This window comes from Cavia porcellus, unplaced genomic scaffold (genome assembly GCF_034190915.1).
Source record: "Cavia porcellus strain 051 isolate PalLab524CR breed Dunkin Hartley unplaced genomic scaffold, mCavPor4.1 scaffold_4, whole genome shotgun sequence".
In the NCBI taxonomy this organism is placed as follows: Eukaryota; Metazoa; Chordata; class Mammalia; order Rodentia; family Caviidae; genus Cavia; species Cavia porcellus.
The window spans coordinates 64178024-64195110 of record NW_026947487.1 but is presented as its reverse complement, the minus strand read 5'-3'; the positions used below and the strand labels follow the sequence as shown (position 1 = coordinate 64195110).

General features: G+C 37.6%; 1 non-coding gene across 1 annotated transcript; it reads left to right on the top strand.

Moving 5' to 3' along the window:
- The first annotated feature begins 2908 nt into the window (after positions 1–2908).
- Positions 2909–3045, top strand: LOC111753852 (small nucleolar RNA SNORA2/SNORA34 family). Its single transcript, XR_002788630.1, has one exon. It is a non-coding gene; the product is annotated as a small nucleolar RNA SNORA2/SNORA34 family (small nucleolar RNA).
- The last annotated feature ends 14042 nt before the right edge of the window (positions 3046–17087 follow it).

The following is a 17087-nucleotide window of genomic DNA, read 5'->3' as shown; positions in this document are numbered from 1 at the left end:
TCTTCTTAGGACTGCTTTCATTTTTGTCCCATGTATTCCCATATTTTGTGTTGGCATCATCATTTGATTGTAGAAACTGTCTAATTTATTCTTTAATTTCATTTATTACCTATTGATTGTTCAAGAGGGTATTATATAATTTCCATGCATGTGCTACATTTTTTCCTGTGGTATCTTTTGCCATTTTTTTTAAAGAGCAGAATATATTCATTAAGAGAAGGAAAGCTTCTGTCTGAGAGACAGAACAAGGGATTCTAAGTGGGTTCCTGAGGTTCTTTCCTTTTCTAGGGATTTTTATTGTTTTAGAAGTTGGGTACATTGGTGTTTGCTGTGTACGTATTTATAATTGTTAACTTTTCCTGTTGAATTGTTCCCTTAACCAGTATGTAGTGATCTTCTTTTTCTTTTGATCAGTCTTGGCTTGAAAAATCACTTATTTGAAATTATTTAGTGATTTCTGCTTTTTTTCTAGATTTCCATTGCATGAAATATTGTTTCCCATCCTTTGATTTTTAATTTGTAGGTGTTTTCTGAATTACATGTGTTTCTTTTTGAATTAAATATATACTGTATATTGTTGATTTTGTTTCTTGACCCTTTCTACCAATCTGTGTCTTCTGATTGGGCAGTTGAGTCCATTCACATTGAAAGTTATTACCAAGAGATATTGACTTTTCCTGTAATTACATTCTTTTTCTGTTGTTGATTTCCTTTTTCCCGTTTTGCTCATCCTGCCAGGTGTATTCATTCCTTTTGACATTTTGGCATTACTATCTTCATTGTATCTTTCTAAGAGCTTTAAATATTTTTTGTAATGCTGGTTTCATGGTCATGAGTTTCCTGAAGTACTCCTTGTTATGAAAATACCTCACATGCCCATAAAATATTTTTGAGACAGAATCTTGCTATATACTTCAGGCTGAGTGTGAGCTCCCTATGTGGTCTAGAGTGGCCTCAAACTCGTGGTGGTCCCCTTGCCTCAGCCTCCCAAGTGCCAGGATTACAGGCATGTTCCACTATGCCTGGCTTTTTCTTTTTTCCTTTCTGTTTTGTTTTTTGTTGATTGGTTGGTTGGTTGGTCAGTTTTTTGAAACAGATTCTCACCCACCATGGTTTAGGCTGGACTTGGACTCACTATGTAACCCAGGTTGACCTTGAACTCATATCAATCCTCAGCCTCCCAAGCACTGGGATTATAGGCATACACCATCACGACTATCCCCCATGCCCACTTTTTTTCTATCCATCAATTTTAAAGAAAAATTTTGCTATACATAAATTAGGTTTGGAATTGTTATATTTTAGAGCTTTTAGCACTGTACTCCAAACCCTCCTAGCCTTTAAAGTTTGTGTGAAGAAGTCTGCTGCGATCCATATCAATTACCTCTATATGTGATATGCCTCAAAAAATGAATAATATAGGGCCAGGAATTTAGCTCAGTGGCATAAGCACCTGCCTGGCAAGCACAAGTTTTGAGTTTGATCTCTGGTACAAAAAAAATAAAATTAATAATACATTTTTGAATTATCAATGACAGAAAAATTCAGGAAAAATTTAAATCCTATAATAAAATGATAACTGAATTACAACAGAGCTGTATAACACAAGGAAAGCAGTTCTAAAAAGGAAATTGATATCAATGAGTGCCTACATTCGAAAAATAAAATAATCCAAAATAAATAATTTGATGATACATCTCAAGATCCTGGAAAAATAAGAATAGTCCAAACCCAAAACCATTAAAAGTAAAAAATTATAAAGATCAGAGCAGAAATTAATGAATGAGATGTAAGAAAGATACAAAACTCAAGATATGAAAGATCTGGCTATTGAAGGTTAAATAAGATTGAAAAACTCTCAGCCAAACTCACCAAAAGAGAGAAAAGATGTAAATCAATAAAGTTAGAAATTAAAGAGGTGAAATCACAGCAAAACCCCCTGAAATACACAGGATTATAAAACACTATATAAAAATATGGGAGAAATGAACGCACATAATCCAATTGGACAAACAACAGACCCTTAACAAACAATAAAACTAATGTGATTATCAAAACCCTACCAAGTCAGAAAAACTTAGACCCAATGGATTCTTCCCTGAATTTAATTGAAACATTAAAGAAAAATTAATGGAAACACTCCAACTGCTCTTTGTCATTGAAATGGAAGGAAAATGTTCAAACTCATTCTATGAAACCAACTTTCCTGATACCAAAAATGCATGAAGACCAAAAAAAGAAAATTAGAGGCTATCTTAGTTTCTTTTCTTGTTGCTGAGACAAAATACCTGACATGCAGAATTAAAGGTTTATTTGGCTTATAGTTTGTAAAAGCTTCAGTCCATAATTGACTAGCTCCAAAGCAGTTTGGATTGGCAGAGGGGCATACAAGAGGAGAAACAGTTCATGGTGAGAGAAGATAGCAAAGCAACAAGGGAAGACAAGCCTCTTTCTGTCCCTTATATTGTGTGCAGGTTACCCATCCTCGGGCAGGTTTAGCACTCACACCCTTAATCCTAGCTAGAACTATGCCAAACCAGTCAGTGGGTTGATTTAATAATCACACGCTCTTAATCCCAGCATCACACTCTAGATTCAGTTACCTCTGAAAAAGCTCTGTGACTAACATGAAGCTTTGGGGGAATATCTAGACACAAACTGTAACAGAGGCTAGTATCCTTGAAGACCAAAAATAGAAAAATCTTCAAAAATTTGTTGGCAAACAACTCAAGAAATCGTTACAAAGATCATATAACATAATCAAGTTTGCTTCATCCAAAGATGTAAGGATGGTTCTATATATATATAAATCAATTAAAGCAAAACACTGCATAAATAGAATTAAGCTTAAAAGTCACATGATCATCTCAACAGATGCAAAAAAAAAAAGTGTCAAAATCCAGTCTCCTTAGCCCTAAATCAAGGCCTGCAGTTTGTTGCAGCTGCTGGTTTCAAACGGGAGCCTAAAAATAAGTCTTTCTAGGATCTGTTAGCCATTTCAGAACTTTGGAAATTTAATGGTCAATACATTAGAAAAAAATAGCTGAGAGCCCAACAGGGGACTGGAGAAGAAACCACACCCCAAGGCCTTGCTGCCAAGGGGGAACATTGGTAAACCACCACCCCATGCCTCTCAACCAATCCAGGAACCCCAGATGAGAGTAACCCAGGTGCCTGCTCCAGCCGCTACACTGAAGGAATGGCAGCCAATTCAAGAAACACCTTGGATGGAGCAATGGGCTGATTCAGAGAAACATAGGAAAATGTCAAGATGAAGGAACAAAACACAATCTCAGACCTCTAATCTACATGGTACAAGTTGAGGAGACACAAACAGGGCACAAACTGGAGGACATGCAACTGAAATTTCAAATTAGTTCTTTTATTGTTTGGTTAATTTTGCATGCCTATGTCTGATGGTCTGGGCATCTATTTTGAAGATAACAAGAGGCATTATAATAGCCATTGTTAATTTCATATTATCTTGTTTTGAACTCCAGTATCACTTTCACTGTTTGGTTTGGGTTTATTTGTGTTTTGTTTGGTTTTGTCTGATGGTCTGGACAGCTATTTTGAAGATGACAAGTTGTGTTATGGTAACCATTGTTGATTTCTTACTATCTTGTTTTGAAAAACTGTATCACTTTCATTGTTTTGTTTCATTTGGTTCAATTCTGTTTGTGTTTGGTTTTAATTTCTTTAAAATAAAATTTTTTCAAAATTCAATATCCTTCCATGATTAACACCTTACTGAAATAGATATAAACTAGGAATAGTGGCACACATCTCTAGGCCAGCCCTGAGGAATGATAGCATAGGACAATTGCAAGTTCAAGTCCCACCAGGACAATTTAGTGTGAGTCTGTCTCAAAATAAAAAAAAAGAGACTAAAGATGTAGCTCAGTGGTGCAATGCCCCTGTATTCAAATCCTAATACCAAAAACAAAGCAAAATAAAGAAGAGATAAAAGAGTGGAGGAGATAAAAGAAAGAAAGAAGAGAAGTACACAGAATGGGCAAGCATGATGATGATGGTGTATTCCTGTAATCTCAGTGTTGAGAGGCTGAGGCAGGAGGATGCTGTGAGTTTGAGGCCAGCCTATGCTACATAAGAAAGTTCAAGACCAGTCTACCCTATATAGTGAAATTTTATCTCAAAAAAAAAAAAAAAAACAGAAGGATGTAGAATAATCTTACTTCAATCTGATAAAGGTCATATATGATAAATCTATACCAAACATATCACACTGAATAAGGAAAAACTGAAAGCATTTCCTCAAAACTAAGAAGCAAGACAAGTGTTCACTCTCACCACTTCTGTTCACTATATACTCAAAAATTTAGCCAGAAAAGTCAATCAAGGGAAAAGAGGGACGAGACTATGAATAGGAAAGAAAGAAATCAAATTAACTCTATTTGCATATGATATAATCCCTTATAGAAGACCCCAAAACTACCAGAAGACTCTTAGAGCTGATAAACTAGTTGGGCACAGTAAAAGGTACAAGATCAACACAAAAAAATCAATAGCATTCTGGTATGCCAATAATGAACTCACCAAGGATGAAAGCAGGAAAACAATTCCATACATGATAGCTTCAAAAAATTAAATATCTAGTAGTTAAACTAGCCAAAAAAGAGTGAGGGGTTTAGCTCAGCAGCACAAGCATCTGCCTGCTAAGCGTGAGGTCATAAGTTCATCCTCAGTAGCAAAAAAGACACTAACCAAAAAAGCAGAAGACTACCATAATGAAAATTCAACTCTGAAGAAAGAATTTAAAGAGAACTTTAGAAAAAAGGAAGATATTCCTTGTTCCTATAGACAGAATTAACAGAATTAAAATAACCCTATTATGGAAAGTTCTATAGATTTGCTGCACTTCCTAGTAAAACACCAGTAACACTCTTTATGGAACTAGGGGGGAAAAAATCCCTGAAATTTACATGTAATCAGAAGAGATCCAGCATAGTCAAAGAAATCCTGAGGAAAAAGAACAAAGCGGTCAGGGGTAATAGCAGAGGCGATGGCACACGGGCCCTACCATTATACCCTCCAAGCAGAGACTGGGCTTCCTATTGTATTGCCATGCACTTGTTGCAGAAACAGCCAAGGCTCTGGCTCCAGAGGATGCGGACACAGGAAGCCACTGGAGCAGCCTGGCCCTGAATACATCACCTTCACCTCCTGCAACAGTCCTTGGAGCTGAAGGTATGCGAGGTGATTTCCAGCACACACAGGGGAAGATTTGGACCATCTCTGCCAGTGGGTAAGACCTCGCCCAGCATCCTAAATCACCAGAGGACATCCAGGAGGTCCCCACGGGCATGACTGGGCCATGCCCAGCGACTTCCATCCAGTTCCCAGAGCCAAAGTCCCGTGAGGTGATTTCCAATGCCCATGGGGAAGCTTTGGAACATTGCTCAAAACCTGGAAGTATAGAAAAATTTAAAAATGAAAGACCAAAATGCAATCTCAAATCTCCAGCCCATGCCAAGCAAGCCTAAGAGCATACATAGAAGAAAATGTAAACCATACACAAGAAATGATAACAGCAGAAGTAAAGAAACAACTATGGGAAGCTATAAAAGAACTCAAATCAGAAATAATCTCCCAGGTAATAGAAGAAATGATAAATGCAATGAAAGAAATGATGAATACATCTAGAGAAGACATAGTTTAAAAATTAGAGGAACAGTGCAAAAGGATGGAAATCCAAAGCAAACAATATAAAAAACAAACAGAATACATGAAGCAGATTCAAAGAGATATACAGGAAATAAAAAATTCCATTGAAAGTTGGCAAAACTGTCTCAACAAAAGTGAAGATAGGATTTCAGACCTTGAAGACAAGATTGCAGCTAGTGAACAGGAAATGAAAGACCTTTTAAAAATAACAAGGAATCAGGAAATAATAATTTAACAGCTGTAAGATGATGCATAAAAACATAAGATTGACAGGTATAAATGAAAAAGAAGGGGACAACACAAATGATATCCAGAGGCTATTTACAGAAGTAATAGCTGGAAATTTCCCAAACATGATAATGGAAACTGACATACAGATCAGTGAAGCATATAGAATTCCAAATAACCATAACCAAAATAAAACTGCATCCAGACATATAATAATCAACATCCCAGAAATCCAACATAAGAACAAAATATTAAAAACTGTTAAAGAGACAGATCACTTATAAAGGAAAGCCTATCAGAATCACAGCAGACTTCTCAACACAAACAATGAAGTCAAGAAGAGCATGGAGTGAAGAATTTCAGATCCTAAAAGAAAACAATTTCCAACCCAGAATGATGTACCCTGCAAAAATGTCCTTCAAAATGGATGGAGAAATAAGATACTTCATGACAAAGAACAGCAAAAGAACTTCATGACCACCCTACCAACCCTGCAAAGAATACTGAAAGACATTCTAGATACACATTAGGAAAAACAAACCACTAAGCAAGGAAGACAAATAAACAGAGTGGAAAGGTAAAGAATCAACAGCAGAAAGATAACATGTCAAAAGTAAACCAATATATAACAGTTATAACCATTAGTGTAAGCGGCCTCAATTCACCAATTGAAAGAAGCAGACTGGAAGAATGGATCAAGAAACAACATCCAATCACATGCTGTATACAAGAAACCCATCTAACCCAAAAGGAAATACATAGACTGAAAGTCAAAGGATGGAAACAATATTCCAAGCAACAGGGTCCTAAAAAAAAAAAAAAAAAAAAAAAGCAACGGTAGCTATTCCATTTGCAGACAATGTGAACTTCAAACCAAGAATGATCTAAAGAGATAAAGAAGGTCAATGCATACTAGTTAGGGGAAAACTTCAAGAGGAAGAGATAACAATCTTAAATATCTATGTACCAATTCAGGACCACCCAGCTATAAAAAATAAATATTAACAGAAATGAAAAATCAAATAAGCAGTAACACAATTATAACAAGAGACTTTAACATGCCATTGACACAAAGGGACAGATCAACCAGACAGAAAATCAAAAAACAAATAACAGAACTGAACCACACCTATGAACAAATGGATTTATTAGACGTATACAATGTTCCACCCAACAACATCAGAATATACATTCTTCTCAGCAGTACATGAAACATTCTCAAAAATACATCATATAATAGCCTACAGAATATACTTAAGTAAATGCAAGAGAATTGAAATTATCCCATGCATGTTATCAGATCATAGCACCATGAAATTAGAAATTAATGACAAAAGAAACTGTAAAAACCCCACAAGCACATGAAAATTGAAGAACACATATTGAGTAATCAGTGGGTCACAGAGGAAATTAAAGAAGAAATTAAACAATATCTATAAGCAAATGAAAATACAAATACAACTTAACAGGATCTTTGCAATGCAATGAAAACAGTCCTCAGAGAAAAATTTATTGCAGTGAATTCCCACATCAGGCAAACAGAACAAACACAGATAAACTACCTGATGCTATGCCTCAAACATCTAGAAAAAGAAGAGCAAGTCAAGCCCAAAGCCAAAAGAAGGGAGGAAAGTATCAAGAGCAGAGCAAAAATCAATGCAATAGAGACTAAGAAAACAATCCAAAGACTCAATGAATCTAAAAAATTGGTTTTTGGAAAGAATAAATAAAGTTGATAAGCACCTAGCCAACCTTATTTTTAAAAAGCAAGAAAAAACTCAAATTCATGCAATAAGGAACAAAAAAGGCAAAATCACTACAGACTGTGGAAATATAGAAGCTCATCAACACCTATTTCAAAAGCCTCTACTGTCATAGGTTTGATAACACAGAAGAAATGGACAGATTCCTACAAAAATAAGAAACACCAAAGCTGGGACTGGGGATTTAGCTCAGCGGCATAAGCGCCTGCCTTGCAAGCAGGCAGTCGTGAGTTTGATCCCTGGTACCGATAAAAAAGGAAAAAGACAAAAAAAGAAATTAAAAAAAAAAGAAAGAAAGAAATACCAAAGCTGGGTCAAGAAGATGTAAAACTGGGGCTGGGGATTTAGCTCAGCGGCATAAGCGCCTGCCTTGCAAGCAGGCAGTCGTGAGTTTGATCCCTGGTACCGATAAAAAAGGAAAAAGACAAAAAAAGAAATACCAAAGCTGGGTCAAGAAGATGTAAAACTGGGGCTGGGGATTTAGCTCAGCAGCATAAGTGCCTGCCTTGCAAGCAGACAGTCGTGAGTTCGATCCCCGATACCGATAAAAAGGAAAAAGACCAAAAAAAAAAAAAAAGTAAAACTGCTGAATAACCCAATTTCAATTAATGAAATGAAAATGTAATTAAATCCTTACCAATAAAAAGAGCCCAGGTCCAGATAGATTCACTGCAGAATTCTACAAGAAATTCAAAGAAGATTTAATGAGAACACTACTCAAACTCTTCAATGAAATGAAAAGAGAAGCAATTATTCCCAACTCATTCCAGAAAGCAAATATTACTCTAGTACCAAAACCTGAGAAAGACTCGACTAAGAAAGAGAACTACAGGCCAATCTCCCTACTGAACATAGATGTAAAAATTTTCAATAAAATATTGGCAAACATAATGCAGCAAATCATCTAGAAGATTATACACCATGACCAAGTGGGATTCATCCCAGGAATGCAGGGATGGTTCAACATACATAAATCAATAAATATAATCCACCATATCAATAGAGCCAAAAATAAGAATCACACAATCATTTCTGCTGATGCAGAAAAAGCTTTTGATAAGAGTACAACACTTATTCATGATGAGAATCTTACAGAAAGTTGGAATAGATGGTCTTTACCTCACTAGGATAAAAGTCATCTATGACAAGCCAACAGCCAGCATCATATTAAATGGCCAAAAGCTGAAATCCTTTACCTTAAAACCAGGCACAAGACAAGTATGTCAATTATTGCCACTCCGATTCAATATAATGCTGGAAATACTAGCCAGAGCAATTAGACAAGAGAGAGAAATAAAAGGAGTAAGGATAGGAAAAGAGGAAGTTAAATTATCATTCTTCACAGATAATATGGTACTCTACATAGAAGACCTCTAAAATTCTATTGAAAGACTCCTGGGTATAATAAATACATTCAGTAATGTAGCTCGATACCAAGTCATCACTCAAAAATCAATAGCATTCCTGTATCCGAACAACAAAAACACTGAGAGAGAAATAAAAGAAGCCACACCCTTCACACTAGCATCCAAAAAAATGAAAATACTTAGGAATTAATCTAATGAAAGAAGTAAAAGATCTATTCAGGGAAAATTATAATACCCCAAAAAAGGAAATCAAAGAGGACCTCAGAAAATGGAAAAGATTGTTCTCTTTCCCTTGTTCATGGATAGGAACAACAAGACTGAAGCTTCATAACAGGAAAGGAAAAATCTTTTAAAAATAACAAGGATTCAGTAAATAACAATTCAACAGTTGCAAGACAATGCAAAGAAGAACAACGTAAGATTGATAGGTATAAACAGAAAAGATGACAACACAAATGACATCAAAACTGACATATAGATAAGTGAAACATATAGAACTCCAATTAGCCATAACCAAAATAAATCTACACTCAGATGTATAATAGTCAACATCCAGGAAATTCAATATAAGAACAGAATATTAAAAGCTGTTAGAGAGAAGAGAGACCTCTTATAAAGGAAAGCCCATCAGAATCACAGCAGACTTCTCAACACAAACAGTGAAGTCAAGAAGAGCATGGAGTAAAGTATTTCAGACCCTAAAATATAACCCAGAATGATGTACCCTAAAAACTGTCCTTCAAAATAGATGGAAAAATAAGATACTTTCACAACAAAGAACAGGTGATGAACTTCATGACCACCAAATAAAGAATACAGAAAGACATTTAGATAGACATAGGATAAAACCCCTAAGCAAAGCAAAGAAGCAATCAACACAGTGAAGAAACAACTTAGAAAGTAGAGTGGAGAGGTGGCCAGCTCCTCTTCTGATAGAGTACTAATATCTAGAATAGAGAACTCAAAAAGTTGACACCCCAAAAGTAAATGACTTGATCAAAAAATTGAGCAAGGAAACTGACCAGACCCTTCTCAGAAAAAGTACAAATGAACAATGAGTACTTAAAAAAATGTTCACCATCTTTAGCCATTAGGGAAATGCAAATGAAAACAACTCTGAGATTCTATTCTTCTCTTGTAAAAATGACTATTTTCTTTAAGGAAACAAGAGACAACATTGATAACCATTGTTGACACCCTTGTACTCTGTTCTACATCATGTGCTATGTCTATCCTTGGTTTTGACTGACAGCTTTGTTTTGCCATATTTGACTTTATTCTCTCCCCCCCAAAAAAGTAATAAGAACTAAGGAGTAATAAAATCCAAAATGTGTAAATTTTGTTGTAAAAAAGAGAGGGAGGAAAAAAAAAAGAGCTCTAACGGATATAACAGCAAGTGTGTTTAGGGGTGTTAAATAGCTGACTATATTAATGTTTTTGGATCATTGAACACAGCTGTTTGCAGTCTCTCTGTTTGAATGTCCACTTTGTATTCTCTGATACTGTGATTTGAGCAACTATTTCCAAGATGATAATATGTAATCTATTAACAGGTGACTTCTTACTGTTATGTTTTTTTTTTGTAGTTCTGTATTATGTGTAACCTTACACCGCTTTGTTTTGTTTTGTGTTTTTCTCTTTTTCCTCTTAAATAAAAATTTTTTTTTAAATGACTATTTTCAAGAACAAAAAAAAAAATACTGGCAAAGATGTGGAGTGAAACAAAACCTTCTATATTGTTAGTGGAAATGTAAACTAGTACAACCACAATGAAAATATGTATGGAGAGTCTACTAAAAAATAAAATAAAACTAGAAATTCCATTTGACACAGCTGTATCTCTTTCAGTATAATTCTGAAAGAGTTAAAGACATCATACCACGCTGATACATGCAGATGCATACTTATAGCAGTACAACTGAAAATAAATATGCTCTGGAAACAGTCTAGAAACCCATCAATGGAGAAGAGAATAAAGTGTGGCACATAAACACAATGGGATGTTATTCATCCGTGAAGAAGAATGAAATCATGTCATTTTCAGGGAAATAGGTAGAACCTGAGACCATGTTAAATGAAGCAACTCAGACACACACAGTTAAAGAGTGCATAATCGTTGGGCACAACTGTAATCCCAGCACTTGGGAGTCTGTTGTAGGAGGATCATGCAAATTTGAGACCAGCCTGGGCTACAAAGTGAGCCTGAACTGCATAGTGAGACCCTGTCTCCAGGAAAGAAAGAAAAAGAAAGAGGGGCTGGGGATTTAGCTCAGCGGCACAAGCGCCTGCCTTGTAAGCAGGCAGTCGTGAGTTCGATCCCTGGTACCGATAAAAAGGAAAAAGACAACACTAAGCAAAAACCTATCAGCATCCTATAAGAACTATATCAATATCTTTCCAGAGCAGCACAGTCAATAACCTTATTAATTCCCACTATGTCCCACCCACCCCCTTTTTGAGATAGGCTCACTTTGTGGCCAAGCCAGCCTTGAACTCAGTATGTAGCCCATGCTAGCCTTAATCATGCAATTCTACTGCCTCAGCCTCCTATCCACACAGCACATGCCAGCTCTAGATCCTACCTTTTAAAGGTTCTATGACCTCATAACATTGCCACTCAGGGGACTAGACTTTTAACATGATGAATCCTTGGAGGACAAACTACTTCCAAACGATAGCACCTTGCATAGACTGGACTCCCATTTTTGTATTATCCTGGAAAATCAAGAAAAGAACAAGAAGTGCTTTCAGACTAACATGACAGATGATACTAGGGCAGACTCAAAGGGACTACTGTCAGAGGGCTCATTGTTGAAAAGCAGCCAGGATGTTAATTTTGTGGATTTCTTTCCAAATACATGCTGCTCTGCCACTCTCTCCCCACTGGACTTGACCTTCTTTTCTTAATGTCATTGGACATACTGGGAACGTGTTTTTTTGTTTGTTTTTGTTTGTTTTGGCGCTGAAAATCGAACTCAGGACCTCGACCTTGCCATGTTCTGACCTTCAGAGCTATATCCCCAGCCCTCAATGGGAATGTTGTTCCTACATGTCGTGGTTTAAATCAAGACTGTTCTGTTAGATCCCCAGCACACACACACACACATGAAAAACCACTGTTCCTCCAAGACTCATGTGCTCCCAGGCAGGGCTTTTGGAAGGTGACTGAATCCTCCAGGGATATAGCTGACTTGCTATTAGTAGTGGAGTTGGGTCAAAAGAGGTGGGTCACTGGGGTGTGGTCTGGAAGGGTGCATCTCTCTTCCTGGCTTCTCTCTTCTCTCACTGCTTCCTGACCACCATGACAAGCACTGTTGTCCTCCTCCCTAGCCCCTTGCACCATGCCATTTCTATGTTTAGGGCTGAAACTTCCAAAACGGTGAGCCAAAATAAGCCTCTCCTTCTTTAAATTGCAGATATTGAGTGTTTTGTCCCAGAGACAAAAAACTAAAGTAATGGTACTTTTGGAGTCAATGGAGGGAAATACTTATTATAACTGCATCTTTCTAGGTCCACTGTTCCTGTCTATGCCTGTTTGTCCAGACTTCTGAGAAGAAAAAGTATGCTAGAACTCAAACATAATTTATACTAAATTAAATATTTATAAAACAAATAGGACATCCAATCCTGTTAGTCTCAAAAAGCTTAACTCTGCCCAGGCAAAGAGGCAAATGCCCTCAATCCTAGCAATTTGGGAGTGTCAGGCAGGAGGATTGCAAGTTACAGGCTAGCTTGTGAGACAGTGAAACTCTGTCTCAAAATATAAGCAAAAGTTCTGGATGTAGCTCAGTTGTAGAACGCTCCTACATTTAATCCTCAGTACAAGGAGGTAAAAAAAAAAACCCCACAGAAAACAAATGGTAAATATTGAAAATCAATGAGTCATATAGCCAGTGTCACAGAAAAACCTACAGTATGTAACATACCACCACCATACAGGTAGATCAAATCAAAGCAAGACATATGCATGTATGGACTTACTTTGTGTGTGTGAAGAGTTGGGGAAGAGAGACACACACAGGTAAACCAATGCTTCCCTGGTTGTATTTCCAGCACCTCCACCTTGAGGAGCAGCACTTGGGAGATGAAACTGGTGTTGGCCACACCCAGACATTACAGAAAACATAGGAAGGAAATATTCACTGACTAGGGGAAGCCATGCTTAGTGCCTTAGTACACAGCAGGCAAACAGGTGGCTAAGGGACAGCAGAGTCTCTGTTCCTCCTTGCCTTTGGTTGTAAACCAGGACAGAAGGGAAAAAAGAGGCAAACACAACAGAGAAGAGTAAAGAAACCAAGGAGAAAGACAGATTATCATGAGGAGTGAGAGACTTTGGTTAAGTAAGTATGGAAGGTAAAGAGACAGAAAAAAAGGGAAAAAAAAAGGAGCCAGGAATTGAAATTCAGATTCCAGAGGCCTGCAACTGATGACATAGAGAAGGGAAGTGAGAGAATATAAAAGCTGGGCATGGCGGCACATGCCTGTAATCCCAGCACTTGGGAGGCTGAGGCAAGAGGATCACTGCAAGTTCAAAACCAGACTGAGCTACAAAATGCACTCAAGACTAGCCTGAACTGTCTAGCCACAACGTGTCTCAAAAAGACAAAGAGAGAGAGACAAAAAGACAGAGAGAATATGAGGGCTTACTGGATCTTCTGAGTTTTCAAAGTCAGTTCAAATTTCAAATTTTTTATGAATTATTTCAGTTTCCAATTGACAAAACACTAATCATCAAAGCAGATTTGATGCAAAAGCCACCAGGGTATATGTGTTAGTTAGCTTTCCCATTGCTGGTGCACAGTACCTGACACCCACAACATAAAGGAGGAGAGATTAATTGTTTACAGATGATTCAGTGGACAGTCTGTAAGTTCCAAAGCAGAAACATAGAGGAAGGGTGTGGTGGCCTCTAGCTGCTCAGTTCATGGAGATCAGGAAGTAGAGCAGAGAAACAGTGCCTGAGAGGAAAGAAGGAGGGACCACATATAATACCCAAGACCATGCCTCCAGGAGCCTCTCAGGCACACTCCGGAGGGTGCTCCACTAGTTTGCTCCAGGTTTCTTAACCCACTGACTTTGACACATCAGGATTATCAGTCACAGTATAACTTTGCTATAATCCAAGCACTCATAGGGGTAGGTGTCTGTCAAACAGAAACTGATGGATTTTTCCCAAAACAACAGGGTGGTGAAAGAAGAATAAGGATCAAGGGAAATGATACAGAAACTAAGCAGATCAACAGATAATCAGTGCACAAGAGTGGCAGCAAGTACATAGCTTTGGGGGCTTGATAATATTAATTTGGATCCCAGATTTTCTTACCCAAGGTAGTTATCCTCTGCCACCTCCTTGTCTGAGAACAGCAGAATGATTCTGACCTTTCGTGGTGAGATTAGAAGAGATGTTCTATATGGACGTGAGTGGGGTACGCTTCATGTTTCATAGACGCTGGTTAACTTTCTTTTTCTTCCTTTCTATAGATGAAATAGTCAAGTCCTAAGAGGATAACTCACTGGTTTAGAGATCCAAATTTTTATGCTGTGGAAAGTCATTTAAACATTTTGAGGGCTTAGCAATCATTCTGAAAACACTATGGCATCTATAGACTTTCTTTTCAGGAAAATATGCATAGCTACTGACATACACAAGTATACATTCCATCTCCAGGGGTCACAGGTCCTTTGAAACCTATTCATCCAGGTCAGAATCACCATTTTATAATTATGTCCCAAAGAATCAAAAAAGAGTGAGTGCCATAGCAATAAATCACCTGTGTTCATGGTGGTACACTTGGAGGTGTTTGAGCACCTGTGTTACACATGCTTTGCTCAGACAGGCTGGTTGCTGCTGGTCCATTGTGTGTAACAGTTTCCCAGATGACTCTCAGCCGAACATGTTCCCAGGGAGCTAGAAAATCCTTGGTAAGAGATGGAATTGAGTTGAGGGCAAACTGTATTAGGCACCCTCTGAAAGATGACTAGGGGATGCTCCCCTGTGTGACATGTGTGTGTTGACACTGGCAGTGGCTGTTGTGGCCCATAGTTGGCCACATCATGATTTTTGGACCATGATTCAGAAAGGAAGCAGGAACCTGAGGCAGTAGTGGAAATCACACCTCCCTGAGAGGTTGTAGTAAAACATGACCAGGGAAGGGGTAGCAAACATAACCACAGCATCCACCTGCCTCATACAATGCTGTTCCAAACATGGTAATGCGGTTTTCACAGACTTCTTGGATATCTCACCTAGATACATTCCTAATCTTAATTGTTATACTAGAAGCAGAAATAGCTTTAAGATGCAATTGTTGTCGGGTGTGGTGGCTCACACCTGTAATCCCAGCACTCGGGAGGCTGAGGCAGGATGAACATTGTGAGTTCAAGACCAGCCTGGGCTACAAAGTGAACTCAAGGCCTGCCCGAATTGCATAGAGAGACCTTGTCTCAAAAAGACAAAAAAAAAAATGTAATTGTTTTTCTATCATAGTTTTCTAAAAGTCAAAGATGAGAACGTCTAAATGTTGCCTAAGGAATATGTATCTGTACATGAGTGCAGGCTTTCTCAATCTGAAAACTCTGATGCCATACACTTGTATGTTGTAAACTGTAGAAAATGAAAAAGGAGTCAGATCTAACAAGGTTCCAGATGACAGGAGCATCTGCTCGAAGCTCCGAGGCCTTTAGGGTACACCAGATGGATCCAGTTTGGGGATCTGTGTTTCCCATTACCTACTTAACAATAAAAGAAGGTGATTTATGGGGCCTGCAAAAAATGAACATAATCTTTTAGGAAATTTTAGTCATAGAGGAAATTCTAGGTTTCAAAAATTTGGGTTACTATCTTCAGAGTTACAGACTTTGGAAAATGAAAAGCAAAATCCTTCTTTATTATTTAAAAATATGATTTCACAAAGAATATGTTTCCAATTTGATTATCTATTGCTCTTTTACCACTGCAGGACAAGAGGAAGAAATGTGATGTATAAACAGGGCTCCCTATCCTGAAGTGGCTGAGATTTGGAGCACAGCCCCGGGCTTTTTCTGGAAAACTGTGTTTCATGTATCTCAAGGGCTCACCTGCACACAGAAGTGACAGTCGGCACAATGTACTCTGTGGGGACAAAGGAATTTGGAGGCTTCAAATGGGAACTGTAAGTAAATCTACAACTAACTGAACTTCTGAGTTCAGAAGAGAAAGTGATAGGGGAAGTCAAGGTCATAAAATTATATTCTGTTCTACAAATTTATTTTTGCACCTGTGCATTGATAGACTGCCATGACTATGAAAAACCCAGCACTTGCGTGAACTGAGTGTGAATTCAGGTAAACAGTGCACCCTTCTCTCTGTATAAGATGGAAAAATACAAAAAACCTTTGTGACAAAAAGGGTAAATCATAAAAGAAAAAAATTAATTTTTATTGTATTCTTTACTGTAATGTCCATTTTGCCGATCTGGAAATTGAAGCTATTTTCCTTAAGTCACAGAAAAGTGACCTAAATACAACTCAAGATATGCCACTTCTCTATGAAAAAGAAGACAGACTGATTAATTCTACTAACTTCACAATTTTACTTGAGGATAAATTTTTACTTTAATGGGTCCAGGCATCTCTTCATAGAGTTAATGACATCTTGGGAGCGCCTTGGTGTATCTATACTTCCACGAGGTGGCAGCCTTTCTCCACAGAAAGAATTGCCAACTGCAAGAATCACACAAGGCAAAGGGTAGAAAATGAGGAAGAAACTAATATAAAACATAAAAAAGAAGAAGGCCTCAAAATTGTGATGGTGTCCTAATGAGAAAAAGGCCTTAAACTCAGTAATTTCAAATGCAGCCACTTCCCACCTGCTGCTTAGAAAACTCATGTTCTTTTAGAGCTAACTTCATTTTCACCTCTTGATGGCAATAAAGATTCCTTAGATCTAAACATTTTCTCCTTGCAAAATGGACAATTCTGTCTCAAAAGTTCCAGGCTATGCCCTACCCACGCACCCACTTCCATTCAGCTCATGATGATGGGTTTTTTCTGAGTAGGATGACAG